At 43.5% G+C, this 12,474-nt stretch overlaps 1 long non-coding RNA gene across 2 annotated transcripts in view; it reads left to right on the forward strand.

Moving 5' to 3' along the window:
• The window catches only part of LOC309395607, a 251,088-nt gene that overhangs the window by 15,210 nt on the left and 223,404 nt on the right, over window positions 1–12,474 (forward strand). Inside the window, exon 4 of one of the 2 annotated variants that reach the window (XR_014175936.1) lies at window positions 7,865–8,016. This is a non-coding gene — a long non-coding RNA (uncharacterized lncRNA). Of the gene's footprint in view, window positions 1–630; window positions 718–7,864; window positions 8,017–12,474 lie in introns of those variants that run through there. The other variant, XR_014175937.1, reaches the window with a different exon arrangement.

A 12,474-nucleotide genomic window follows, 5' to 3' on the forward strand; every position in this document is an offset into this window, starting at 1 on the left:
GGGGAGGGGGTACAGTATTTGTATGTGATTTATATTATATGTTGGGGGGGTCGGGGGGGTAAAAAGGGGTAAAAAGGGGGAAAATCTGTTTGTATAAAACTTTTTCAATAAAAAAAACCCCCAGCAAAAACAGTTGTTTGCTCACTTGGAGAGGATGTCGTGGGATTCCATACCTTACATGGCATATACAAAAAGAGGAGAAGGTCAAAAAACACGAGGCGGACCCAGAAAATGGAGAGACACCATCAAAGACACACGGCCACAGTGTTAAAAGGGATGTTGGAGCATTCAAAACTTCTGGAGGCAAGACTTTCCACTGATTAATTGTTTTGACTAGAATTCAAAGACTACCTCTCATTATTAATCAAACAGACATTGGGCAATGAAGGGGCAAGTCCACAGAATTATTTTATATACCTTTTCCAGAGGTTTTGTTTTTTATACCTCTGGAAAAAGCTCAACGGAGGGAAGGTGCTGCACATGTCAAGAGCCAACCTCTTCTGCAGGGCAGACCGTGAGCTATTGACCACCAGGTTGTCACAGATAATAATCATCAAAATATTAATATATTCAGTTCTAACCATTGGGATGGAGTTTAGCACCCAACTTTCTCTTCTTTCTCTGCTACAGACAAAACTGAATTGAATAAGCGTAAGAACCTTATACTGGCAGTGGCTTCAATTCGAAAATTTGCTCTGGACTACGATCCAAGTTTACAAGGCAAAACTGGTAAGCAAGGAGCCAGCAGTTCAGAAACAGCTGCTTGATCTTTTAAGATCAGGTTAGAGAAGGTGCAACTAGGTTACGTCCAGTTGAGAGACTGAAGTAACATCCCTGTTGCACATGGCCCTGAGGCAAGAATTCACGGAAGCATGGTCCCTCCGTTGTATGAGCTGCCAACTTAATAAATTCAACATTTTCTGAGGTTGGCTCCCACCCTGATCTGCCTGTTAAAAGAGATCATCCTGAAAGATCTCAATGTAGAGATAATTATGGACGAGGACTTTGCGGATCTCATGTTCGTTAATTGTCCTTCATTCAAAATCTTCAAGGATCACATCTTCTTCTCTCATGGTCTCCTTAATCACCTCAAATCTAAAAGAATTGGGACATGATTTGATACTTACTGTAGATTTTTACTTCACATCTCTTGATTTGAATTGCTGTATGTTTTTAGACATGGAAATTTTTGCTGCGGTTCATCAACTTACACTGCATCTATTGAACTGGACCTTAAAGAACGAAGAGCTCCAAAACGAACTGGGTAAGTTAATCAAGTCTGCAAACCTTCAGAATAAGCAAATTCCCTTTCCTGAAGCATTTCTGGAATCTCAAAGTGGTCTATAATCTTTAATTTCAAACATCTAACCAAAGTTTATGATGCTTCCAAATAACTAGTAAATTTTGTCTTTATACCCACAGTTCCTTATGCACAGATATATAGTCTAAACCTCTGGGATATAATTAACAAGACAGCAAAGTTCAAGAATGCTAAATAGTAACCCTTGTGTTGAGCCTTCAATAATACATTCAGGTAGTCCCCGACTTATGACCACAATTGAACCCAAAGGTTATGTTGCTAAGTGAGAAATTTGTTCAGTGAGCTTTGCCCCATTTTACGACTTTTCTTGCCACATTTGTTGAGGGCATCACTGCAGTTCTTAAGTTAGTAACATGGTTGTTAAGTGAATCTGGCTTCCGCAGTGTCACAAGATTGCAAAAGATGATCACATGATTCTGAGGGATTACAACTGTCATAAATATGAACCAGTTGTCAATCATCTGAATGTAAATCACATGACCATGGGGAAAAGTGTGAAAAAAGGTCATGCCATTTTTTTCAGTGCTGTTGTGACTTTGAACGGTCACTAAATGAACTGTTATAAGTCAAGGACTACCTGTATTGGCTTTAGTTTTTATTCTGAGACATTAGTGAAGTTGATAAGGATCCCATTATCATGGGACAGTCTTAGCTTTAGGGCAGAAGTCCTAAGTTTCTTTCCATAAAAGTAACCCCTAAATTTAAACATTTTGTTGAAAAGTGGAACAAATGTAAATTTAGATATGTCACTGAGGATTGCATTACTGTTGCTGGTGGAAAAACGGGATATAAATGAAACAAAAAAGAAAAATTGATTGTAAATTTGATAATGGCAGCTAGATTAGTGAATATTGGGAATGAAATTGGGATATTCAAAGAAATGAGTGGTATAATGAAATTTGAATTACGGCAACAAATGATAATTTAAAAATAGAAATTAAATTTTAAGGTTTTCGACTTCTGTTTCTGAGGAGAACGGACATTTTGTCCGCCGTTCGCTGTCTTGGTGGGCTCCCCTTGATCTAGGGGGGAGCACAGGGTGCCTCAGAGGGGTGTCCTGCCGAAGGGGCTGCTTGCTGGAGCCCCCTGGAGTGGCGGCGGTCGCGGGGGGTGGTCTCCAGCCTTGCCCTAGGAGCCGGGAGGCATAGGGGGTGCGCAGCGGAGCCATCATGCCCGCGCGCGCCTTCGTCCTGAGGAGATCGGAAGAAACGTTACACATGAAGGCTACAGCTGAAGTACGGTGAGAGGGGAGTTCCCCCGGGGTCTCCTTTTTTTCTGAATAAATAAGTAAATAAGGATTAGCAGCTGTCTCAAGATTCTTCGATCTTGGAAAAGTGTTAAGATTGGAGAGGGGTTTCCCCCCCCCCTCGGAAAAGCGGCTTTACACGATCTCACTCTCGGAGGAGAGAGAGAGAATTGGGAAAAAAAAAACCTTTTGATATTCACTTCTTTCAAGCAATGGGACAATGACTTTCTAGAACAATTGCGAAAGAAAGAATGTGAGCTGACTTTATAAACTATGCATGGAAACTTTTTGAACGGTTGTTCTCTGATCCTCTGGGATGGCTGAGCCAAAATGGCTTTCCTTCCCCCTTTTCTACTGCCTTTATAAATGAACTGTGTCTTTTGAAAAATTTTCTGGGTTGGAATTATTATACCCCGGTGAATCCTAGAGGCATCTCTTACTATATTCTTCCTTGGACTGGAAAAAATTGATTTCAGCTGGCGTGGAGCTGCATTGAAAGATTAATATCCCACATTGGATTTTGCCTGCCTGTGTTAGCGTTCTAAATACCATGTATGAAATAAATCATTGTCCAAGGCAGAATCATCCTTAAAGTTCCCATTTATTCATACAGGGAAGTTAGCACGTCTATGGAATTCCAACACTAATGTTGTTCCTGGAATTCCACCCAGTTGAAAGTTCATGATCTATCCCCACACCCCATAATCCATCACATGTTCCAATCATCATCTTCCACGCTGGCATCTACATCCCTCTGCTTCCGGTCAGGTGTCGAGGTGCAGAGACAAAAGATGACCTTGGCTTCTATAAAAGAATGATAACAATACATTCCACAATCCTACTCCTTTCTATTCCCCCCTCCCAACTACTACACTAATGAAACAGCATAGGAAATTAATAAAATTGTGGCAGGCCAAAGATCCTTAAAAGAACATAAGTACAGGCCTGACAGGCGGCCTCTCCTCAGAAGAAAAACATTTCCTGAAAAGAGAACAACATAAAAGTTAACATAACAAAATTAACCACCTCTTCTCCACCCAGGGAACCCCTTTGACTTATCGGGAAACTTCTCATTGAATTGCTTTACTAACTTCTCCACTTTTTGGTTCCCACTTTTCACCCAAGTAACTTCAGACCAAGGGTAACCCTTCCAATGCACTAAGTACTGTAAGCGACCCCTATTCAGCCTGAAATCTACAATTTTTTCCACCTCAGATTGTGTTTCCCCTTCTATCACTACAGGAGGAGATTGAGCTTGGTTGGATGCTCTTCTGTTAGACCCAATTACTGGTTTCAACAAGCTACAATGAAAGGTCAATTTCCCCTAGACTTCTGGGTAGACTGAGTTGAACTGTAACTTGGTTAACTATCTTCACTATTGGGAATGGACCTAGAAATTTTGGACCCAATTCCTTGCTAAGCATTTCTAATCTTATGTATTTGATAGACACAAAAACTTTGTCCCCCAAAAGGAAGGGGCTTTGGTGCGAGCGATGTTTCTCAGCTTGCTTCTGGTAGGCTTCTGCCGCAACTGCTAGAGCCTTCTTCGTATTCTCCCATCCTTTCTTTAGCATGTCCATCCATTCACTCAAAGACATGAAGGAAGGAGGTTCTCTAGGCAACTCAGGCATGGCAACAACTTCCATGTCACTGGTAATCTGGAAACTCGCTAATCCTGTGCTGCTGTGGACCTCATCGTTGTACGCCACTTCGGCGAAGGGTAGCAAGTCTGAGCAGTTGTCTCGCTGATAGTCCACAAAACACTGGATGTATTGTTCCACCACCGCATTGGCTCCCTCTACTGTGCCGTTCATGCTGGGATGAACCTCTGAGCTCAGTTCTTGTGTGGACCCAATGGATCTCAGGACCTCTCTCCAGAACTTGGCTGTGAACTGGACTCCAAGGTTTGAAATGATCTTCTTGGGTACTCCGTGCAGGCGATAAATGTGTTTCACAAACATTTTCGCTAATTTGTTTGCGGATGGCAATCCTGAGCAAGCAATGAAGTGTGCTTGCTTAGAAATCAAATCAATAACTGTCCAAATTACTTTATTCCCACTGCTGTCTGGGAGTTCCACGATGAAGTCCATTGCGACCTCTTCCCATGGCCATTTAGGGCTCTCTGCTGCAGGTGCTGTAGGTTCTGGGCTCTTGGATTCAATCATCCACGGCTGGCCTTTTTCCTCCTCCGAGGCCTCCCCCATGGTAGGACTCTTCGTCACCTGAAGTTGGGGATCCTCTTCCAGAGGTCAGTTGGGCATTTCCCCCTCCGAGGCCTCCCCCTTGGTTGGACTCTTTGTCACCTTCAGTTGGGGATCCTCCTCCGGAGATTGTTTGCCCTTTTCCTCTTCCAAGGCCTCCCCCTTGGTAGGACACTTTGTCACCTTAAGTTGGGGATCCTCTTCCAGAGGTTGTTGGCCCACATGACTTTCCTGTGGTGGCATCTGGGGCCCTCTCTTTACCACCGTGGCGATTGGTACACACGTTTGTTCTTCAGCAATTCCCTCCTTTGAGGCCTCCCCCTTGGTAGGACTCTTCATCACCTTAAGTTGGGGATCCTCCTCCGGAGATTGTTTGCCCTTTTCCTCTTCTGAGGCCTCCCCCTTGGTAGGACACTTCGTCACCTTAAGTTGGGGATCCTCTTCCAGAGGTTGGTGGCCCAGATGACTCTTCTGTGGTGGCACCTGGGGCCCTCTCTTTACCGCCGTGGTGGTTGGTGCGCACGGTTGTGGCATTGGGGCTGGAGCCAAGCACTCTGACGCTCTGTGGCCAAGTTGACAGCAATGGTGGCATCTTATTGGCCCCCACGAGGAATGGAACCTAGTTACCTCTCTAAACTTAGGAACCGTTTCATCACATTGGCTTGCTCTCCAACTTGCAGCTTCCCCCTTGGTAAACCCTTCTTCCCTGATGGAGATTGCATCTCTGTAGGAAGGTGGGGTAAGAACCTTTTGGGGCATTGCAGGTGCACATTTTCCTGCCATACATCCTGCAGGCCTCTCTTTGGTAATCCCTTCTTCCACTTTGGAGATTTCCTCTCTGTAGGAAGGTGGGGTAAGAACCTTTTGGGGCCTTGCAGGGGAGACTGGAACCGGTGGGGAGGTCAATCCCTCGGTTGGCCACTGCCCAGTTTTCTGACATGGTGCCATCTGCTGAGGGAGGGCAGGTGCCCACTGGCATCCCTCCCATTCATGACCTGGGGTTAAGACCCATCCCGGGGTTGCCTGCTTCACAGGTTGCAGCTCAACCAATGATGGCTGGCTGGGGGGGGGGGTTATGTGCCAAGGACCCTCCTGCTGGCTTGGAGGAGTTATGGGCCAGGTAGGTGGCCTCTGCTGGCTTGGAGGATTTTCCCATGTTGATGGCAAAGGAGGTGGCCAGTGGCATCTCATCCATCCATACTCTGGAAAGAAAACCCAATCTGGTTTTGCCTCATATACTGGTTGCAGCCCCATTTGTGGTGGCTGATAAGTGAAAGATGCTGGCCAAATCCCTTCTTGCTGCCTGGGTTGAAATTCCCATTTTGAAAGGGAATCTGTCTCCCACTCAGTTGCTGGGTAATAAGCCATTTCATTTATTGCTGTCTGGAAGGAGTAAAAACCTCCATTTCAGGTTTTTTTCCAAGCCGGGGGGAAGGAGGGGGAGCATGCACTCACAATTAGTAGTTCGAGATGGTCCGGGAAGCCCATCAGAGATGACTGCATGGGGATGGCTTGAATCTCCATTCCTTTCATCTTTTGGTCATCCTCTAATCCTGGTGTAGAAAAAGTCTTTTCCAGCCCCCTCCGTCCTCTTGCCAGATGCAATAAATCTCGAAACAGCATTCCTTTTGCCTTTTGAAGCTTCGGCTCTCAGCTTCTTATCACCAAAAGCTTTCTCATTATTTCTTCGTTGATATTTTACGCTGTCCCGGTCAGCATTGGGAATTCAGCACCTCCCATCACCAGCCCCCCCTGCGAGGGGGGGTGCTAGTGAATTATTTTAAAGAGAGTGTTGGAATAATGTTAGCGTTCTAAATACCATGTATGAAATAAATCATTGTCCAAGGCAGAATCATCCTTAAAGTTCCCATTTATTCATACAGGCAAGTTAGCACGTCTATGGAATTCCAACACTAATGTTGTTCCTGGAATTCCACCCAGTTGAAAGTTCATGATCTATCCCCACACCCACAAATCCATCACATGTTCCAATCATCATCTTCCACGCTGGCATCTACACCCCTCTGCTTCCGGTCAGGTGTCGAGGTGCGGAGACAAAAGATGACCTTGACTTCTATAAAAGAATGATAACAATACATTCCACAATTCCACTCCTTTCCATTCCCCCCTCCCAACTACTACACTAATGAAATAGCATAGGAAATTAATAAAAAGTGTGGCAGGCCAAAGATCCTAAAAAGAAACATAACTACAGGCCTGACAGCTACATCATACGGAAGGTGGTGCTCCCCCCGGATCTCATATCTCTCTCTTACTTTTATATATATATATCAAAATATCATTATTGCATACATATTAGCAGTTAAAGTTTACCTCAAATTCTATAACATCTTCAATCATTTACTTTGTATCACTTCTGACCATTTCATTGTATCAACAATTGCAATATAGTTTCAATTCACTTCTGTGACCTGAGTCTCATTGCTGCCTCCTCTCCCCTGTCTGCTGGCAGAGCCATGGCCCCTCCCTCTTTCATATCTTGCGTAGTGTCTCTTGTTCCGTCTAGGAGAGTCTTATGTTTTTCCATGAAGGCTTCCGCCTCCGTCACTGTATTAATTCTCACTCTACCACCCTCCCAGAAAATCAACAGCCCTTCTGGTAACAGCCATCTGAACCAGATATTTTTTTCATACAAAGGACTTGGGATAGGCACATGTGCTCATTTGATGGTGTGAAAGAAATCAGCGCAAGATGTAAGCTGTTGGCAGTCAAGCTGCCTTTTGCAATTGACCGATGGCCATTTTGTCAATGACGAAGGTGTTCAGAAGGTGCTGCAGTTTTTGATTTATTCTTATTTAAAATAATTTTTAAAAGTAAAATAATTGAACAGTGCCTCATAGAAGGACAATGAACCACAGGGCCACTCAGAGTCTCCTTGAACCATGAGATAAGCGGCCAATAAAAAATACAGAAAACAGTTTTGAACTACTTCCTGAGATTTTAGGGAGAGCACTGTGCTCCAACAGAAGTACACAATTAACTTTGAATGGTGAATTGATTTTAAAAATTAGAACATGCTTATAAGATTTTTGAACTAACTAATGTTGTCCTTTTGTTTTCTCCACTGGTTCACAGATATTCTTACTGAAATGCTTCCAGACTGGCAAGCTTTCGATAAAAATCTCTATTTCTTTTCTAAAACACGAAAAAATTGGTATGCTGCTCGTGATGACTGTTTAGGGAGGCATACTGCAGATTTGGTTTCCTGTAGATTTGGTGAAGAACAAGTGAGTACAGGCATATGTGTCACCATTTTTCTAAAATGGCTGCTTCATGAAAAAGTGTCAATTACTTTTCCAGAATGAAAATAAGTTGCTTGGTGGTTGGAAATGTGTGCAACTAGGACATTGCCTGGATTCCTAACACAGGAGAAGGAGAGCAAGGGAGAGTAAAAGAGGTAGAAGGGAGGAATAGATGCTGAATGTTTTTGGAGCCGCTTCTCTGTGTTGGCAGGCAGAGTGATAAGGGCAAGAGAGAAAGTGGGCAGGGGCATCCTTTATCAGGCCTGGTTAGGACCCAAGAGGGAAGAAGGCAGGGGATTTGTTGGGAAGAGGTAAAGAGAGACAAACTGCTTGACTTAGAGGAGATTCTCTTTTGAAAGGATGGATGAGAAGTGGAGGAGCAGGAAAGGAGAGGAGAAAGGAAAGGAGAAAGGAAAGGAAAGGAGAAAGGAATGAAAAGCAGAGTGATGGGAAGGGAAACAAAAAGGGGAAGGTAAGGTAGAAAGTATCGGATTGAAACCCCTTCCTCATATCCTCATCCTTGGAATTGTGATGTGGAAACCCAGTGAGAGTTCCTCTTCCATCAAAGGGCCGTCCCCTGTAGTGGAATATGACAACTTCCACAGCCACCCCATCACAGGACAACTTGCCATGGCCAACGTGCCACGAGAAATGTTGTGTGGGACAATTCAATTATTTAAAACTAATTTTAAAAATATGAACTGCGGCAAGTTGTCGTAGCTCCCCAGTGTACCTTTGCTTTGTACCCATAGATGCTCAGAGCCCCCGAAGCTTCAGAAACACTGCTGGTTGGGAAGGGGAGAGGCTCAGTCAGTCCTTAGTGGGGTCAGAGGGAATCAGGGGCCACATATGTTCCCCCCTTAAACCTTAATTTGTAATCAACTTTATATTACCTCTCCCTCTCCCCTTTCCTTCTCCCCTTTATCTCTGTCTCACTGTCCCATCTGCCTATCTCATCTGTCCATTCATCCACCCATCCTACATCCTATCTATCTATCTATCTATCTATCTATCTATCTATCTATCTATCTATCTATCTATCTATCTATCATCTATCTATCTATCTAAACTAATTATCTCTCCTCAAGGGCTATATAGATAAAGTGTCAATTTTGAATAAAGCGGACTATTGGATTGGACTCCATAAGAACAGTAGTGGTTCCCATGGACTGTTATGGACAGCTGGATATGGAGCAGGAACTTTGTAAGTTTTGAAACAAAATCTAATTATGTGACAAGCTGTGCATCCAGGTTTCATGCCTACCACCCTCCCCGCAAAGCCTGGCTCAGTCCTGGCAGACCCGTTGTTGGATTTACACGTCATGATAAGTGAGTGGCAACGGTGGAGGTCAGCTTGAGGGATTCCCCAAACCAAGCAACAGGAATTTATGTAGCAGGAGAGCTGCTAACCACAATTGTCAGTGCAGTGCAAAGCGCAGTCCCAAGTGATGGTCACACAAAGGAAGGGAGTCTAAGAAACCACATCAATCAGCAGAATCAGAAGCACCCAAGGGCCATTTCAGAATCAGGGCGGTTGAGGAACAGAATCCAAGTTGATTTATTTGGTTTTTATCCCACCTTTATTACTTCTATAAATAACTCAAGGTGGCAGACATACCTAATATTGTTTCCTATTTTACCTGCTGGCACTAGCTCTGATGATGTTAGCTAGTTCAGTAATGAAATGCCTGCAAGAAAACAATGAAGCTCAGAGAGCATCATTTCAACCCTGAGCTACAAAGGTTCTCTTTTATTAGATCAACTTCTGCCGCAGATCTGACAAGGTGAAATAAAACCCCTAACATCTCCCCTTATCCTTGACCACTGGAAGTCCCTATGGACCTCCTGTTGAATTTCAAGTATCCATTGCCCCCCCCCCGTTCCCCCCAACGCCCTGTTGTGAATTTGCCATTAACAAGTTTTCTATTTCATATGGGCAGAAAACCTTAATCTAACAATCACACATTGTTACTGCGATTAGGAGAACGCTCTAGATTGACTTAGATCTAGATCTCTACATTTATATCTCTAGAGCTACATATCTAGATCGAGGCTTATGAGTATTGTGGTTCTTTTTTCAGGTACTGGCATAGAGGTCAACCCAATGGTGGAAGTAAAGAAAACTGCATTGCCATCCTCTCTTCGTGCTCAGTTAAGTCTTGTTGGCATGATGCTCCTTGTAGTGATCCAAGATTCTTTATTTGTAAGATGATGCCAAAGGAAGTGTGGTTTGTCACTGCGTTAAATTGTTTGCTAGCTTGAACTGAATAATTTCTGAAAGAGTTACTGCGCAGTTCATAAGGTCTTATCTGACAATGATGTTCTGCGCATGCTTAACATGTTTATTACTTCACACATTCCAGAGACTTCTCTTCCCTTTTGATCTTTGTCCGTCTACCAGGAAGCTGGTAGACAGAATTGCTTTTTACCAAAATGTAAAGATTAGTTAGTTTTGTTTTATTTCCATTTATTATTTTTGTATTAAAGTTTGTTTTGTTAATTAGAATATGTTTTCCGAGATTTTATTTCTTTTCTTCACACCTTAAAGATAATGCCTGTTTGGAAACGCCGTGGTCTAAGCCTCATCTAGATCAGGGTGAAATAATTCTTCCCCTGACATGGTTCTACTAGCTAATTCAAGACGGTGCAAATGGATTATAAGACCTCGCAACTCAGCTGCATTGGTGTTAATAAATGCCTAGTGGGAACCACATTTTGCCAACCTCCTTTTCTCTGCCAGCTTCCTATTTGTCCTTATCATCTTAACAAAATATATCTTACTCCATCTGAAAAAATGTATTGAGATTGTGACAAGTTACGCAATACTACAATACAATAACAATACAATAACTAGCTTCTTTCCCTCCTGTAATGTATCATTCTTTATATCCTTTAGTGGCTGAAGGAAGGCCAAGAGGTTAAAAGGATAAAGAATTATAGACCTATTTCATTACTGAACAATGACTATAAAGTTTTTGCTGCAATTTTGGCAGAAAGGTCGGGCTTTTTGCTAAAATAATTTCGTGTTTGAGGTAGGGAAAAAATGAAACTTTGCTTTTTAATTTTACTGATCAGACAGATTTTTGCTGTAGAAATGGCTACTTTATACTATTTTATAAAAGTAAAAAGTTGAGCTTTGATGTTATTATTTTATTCTATTGCACCAAAGGAAGTCAGAAGTTAACAAAAAAAAAATGAATAAAACCTCACATTTGCTTTACGTAGATGACCTGAAGCTTTATAGAAAAATCAGAACTTCAAATCCCATCACTGACAAACATTGCATGCGTTGGTGGCGCAGATGTAGCAATGGAGTTTGGCCTAGAGCACGGATGTGAAACTGAAGGCCCGTGGAATGCTTAGATCTGTCTCGCGGGGCCACCCTGGAAATAGCAAAGGACCGGCCCATGTGGCACTCCCAAGCTCTGTTTTCGCTGAGAGCGCTCAGGCCTCCAGAGGCTCCCCCGACATGAGTGACGGCAAGCTGGCCATGCTCCCTGGCCATGCCCCTTGGCCATGCCCCCCACCCCTCCAAGGTCAAACACCATCCTGATGCAGCTCTCAATGAAATACAGTTTGACCCCTGACCCAGAGCAATGTGCTTCAGTAGCAATAAGGAAGGCTAACCTCATGACCAGTAATGGAACTGGGATGCCAAATGGTCAAAGAACACATCAGGAGCAGTCAGGATGAAGCCTACAAATATCTAGGAATTTTACATTTCTGGATAACATCACACATGGACAAGTTAATAATCTGATTCATAAAGAATACATCTGAAGACTGAGAAGACAAAATTGAACAGTGGAAACAGCATCAGGAACTGGGACAACCTGTGAATCCAATAGACCAGGAGCATTAAACTCAAGGCGTGGGGTCAGGATCGACCCACAGGGTGCTTAGATTTGGCCCGTGGGACCACTCTGGAAACAGTGAAGGACCAGCCTGTGGTTCCTCTGCCAGCAAAAACAGAGCTTGGGAGGGCTGCAGATGGCCTCCCTGAGCTTCATTTTCACTGGCAAAGGGCTGCAGGGGGCCATCAGAGCCGAAAGCTGAGCTCGGGAGGCCATTTTTTCTGACAAAGCACTCGGGCCACCACATCTCCCCCCCCCCAACACGAGTGATGTCAAGCTGGCCACAGCCACCCTGGTCATCCAAAGTCAAACACAACCCTGATGCAGCCCTCAATGAAATCGAGTTTGACACCCCTGCAATGGACAGCTGGAAATATTAACTGGACACAATCTGAACTGGACAATTTGAAATAAAAAAGTAAGAAAACTAATAACTATTCTTTGGACATGCCGGAAGGTACAATGAAAACTCTTTAATTTCATAACATATGGAGAGACTTCACTCATCTTTCAAGTGGGAAATGGTGACCATTCTAGATCAAGCCAAGTCCAAAAATTGGCCATCAAAAGACACACAGACATAAACAAT

This window comes from Natrix helvetica, assembly GCF_964273705.1.
Source record: "Natrix helvetica genome assembly, chromosome: 7".
In the NCBI taxonomy this organism is placed as follows: Eukaryota; Metazoa; Chordata; class Lepidosauria; order Squamata; family Natricidae; genus Natrix; species Natrix helvetica.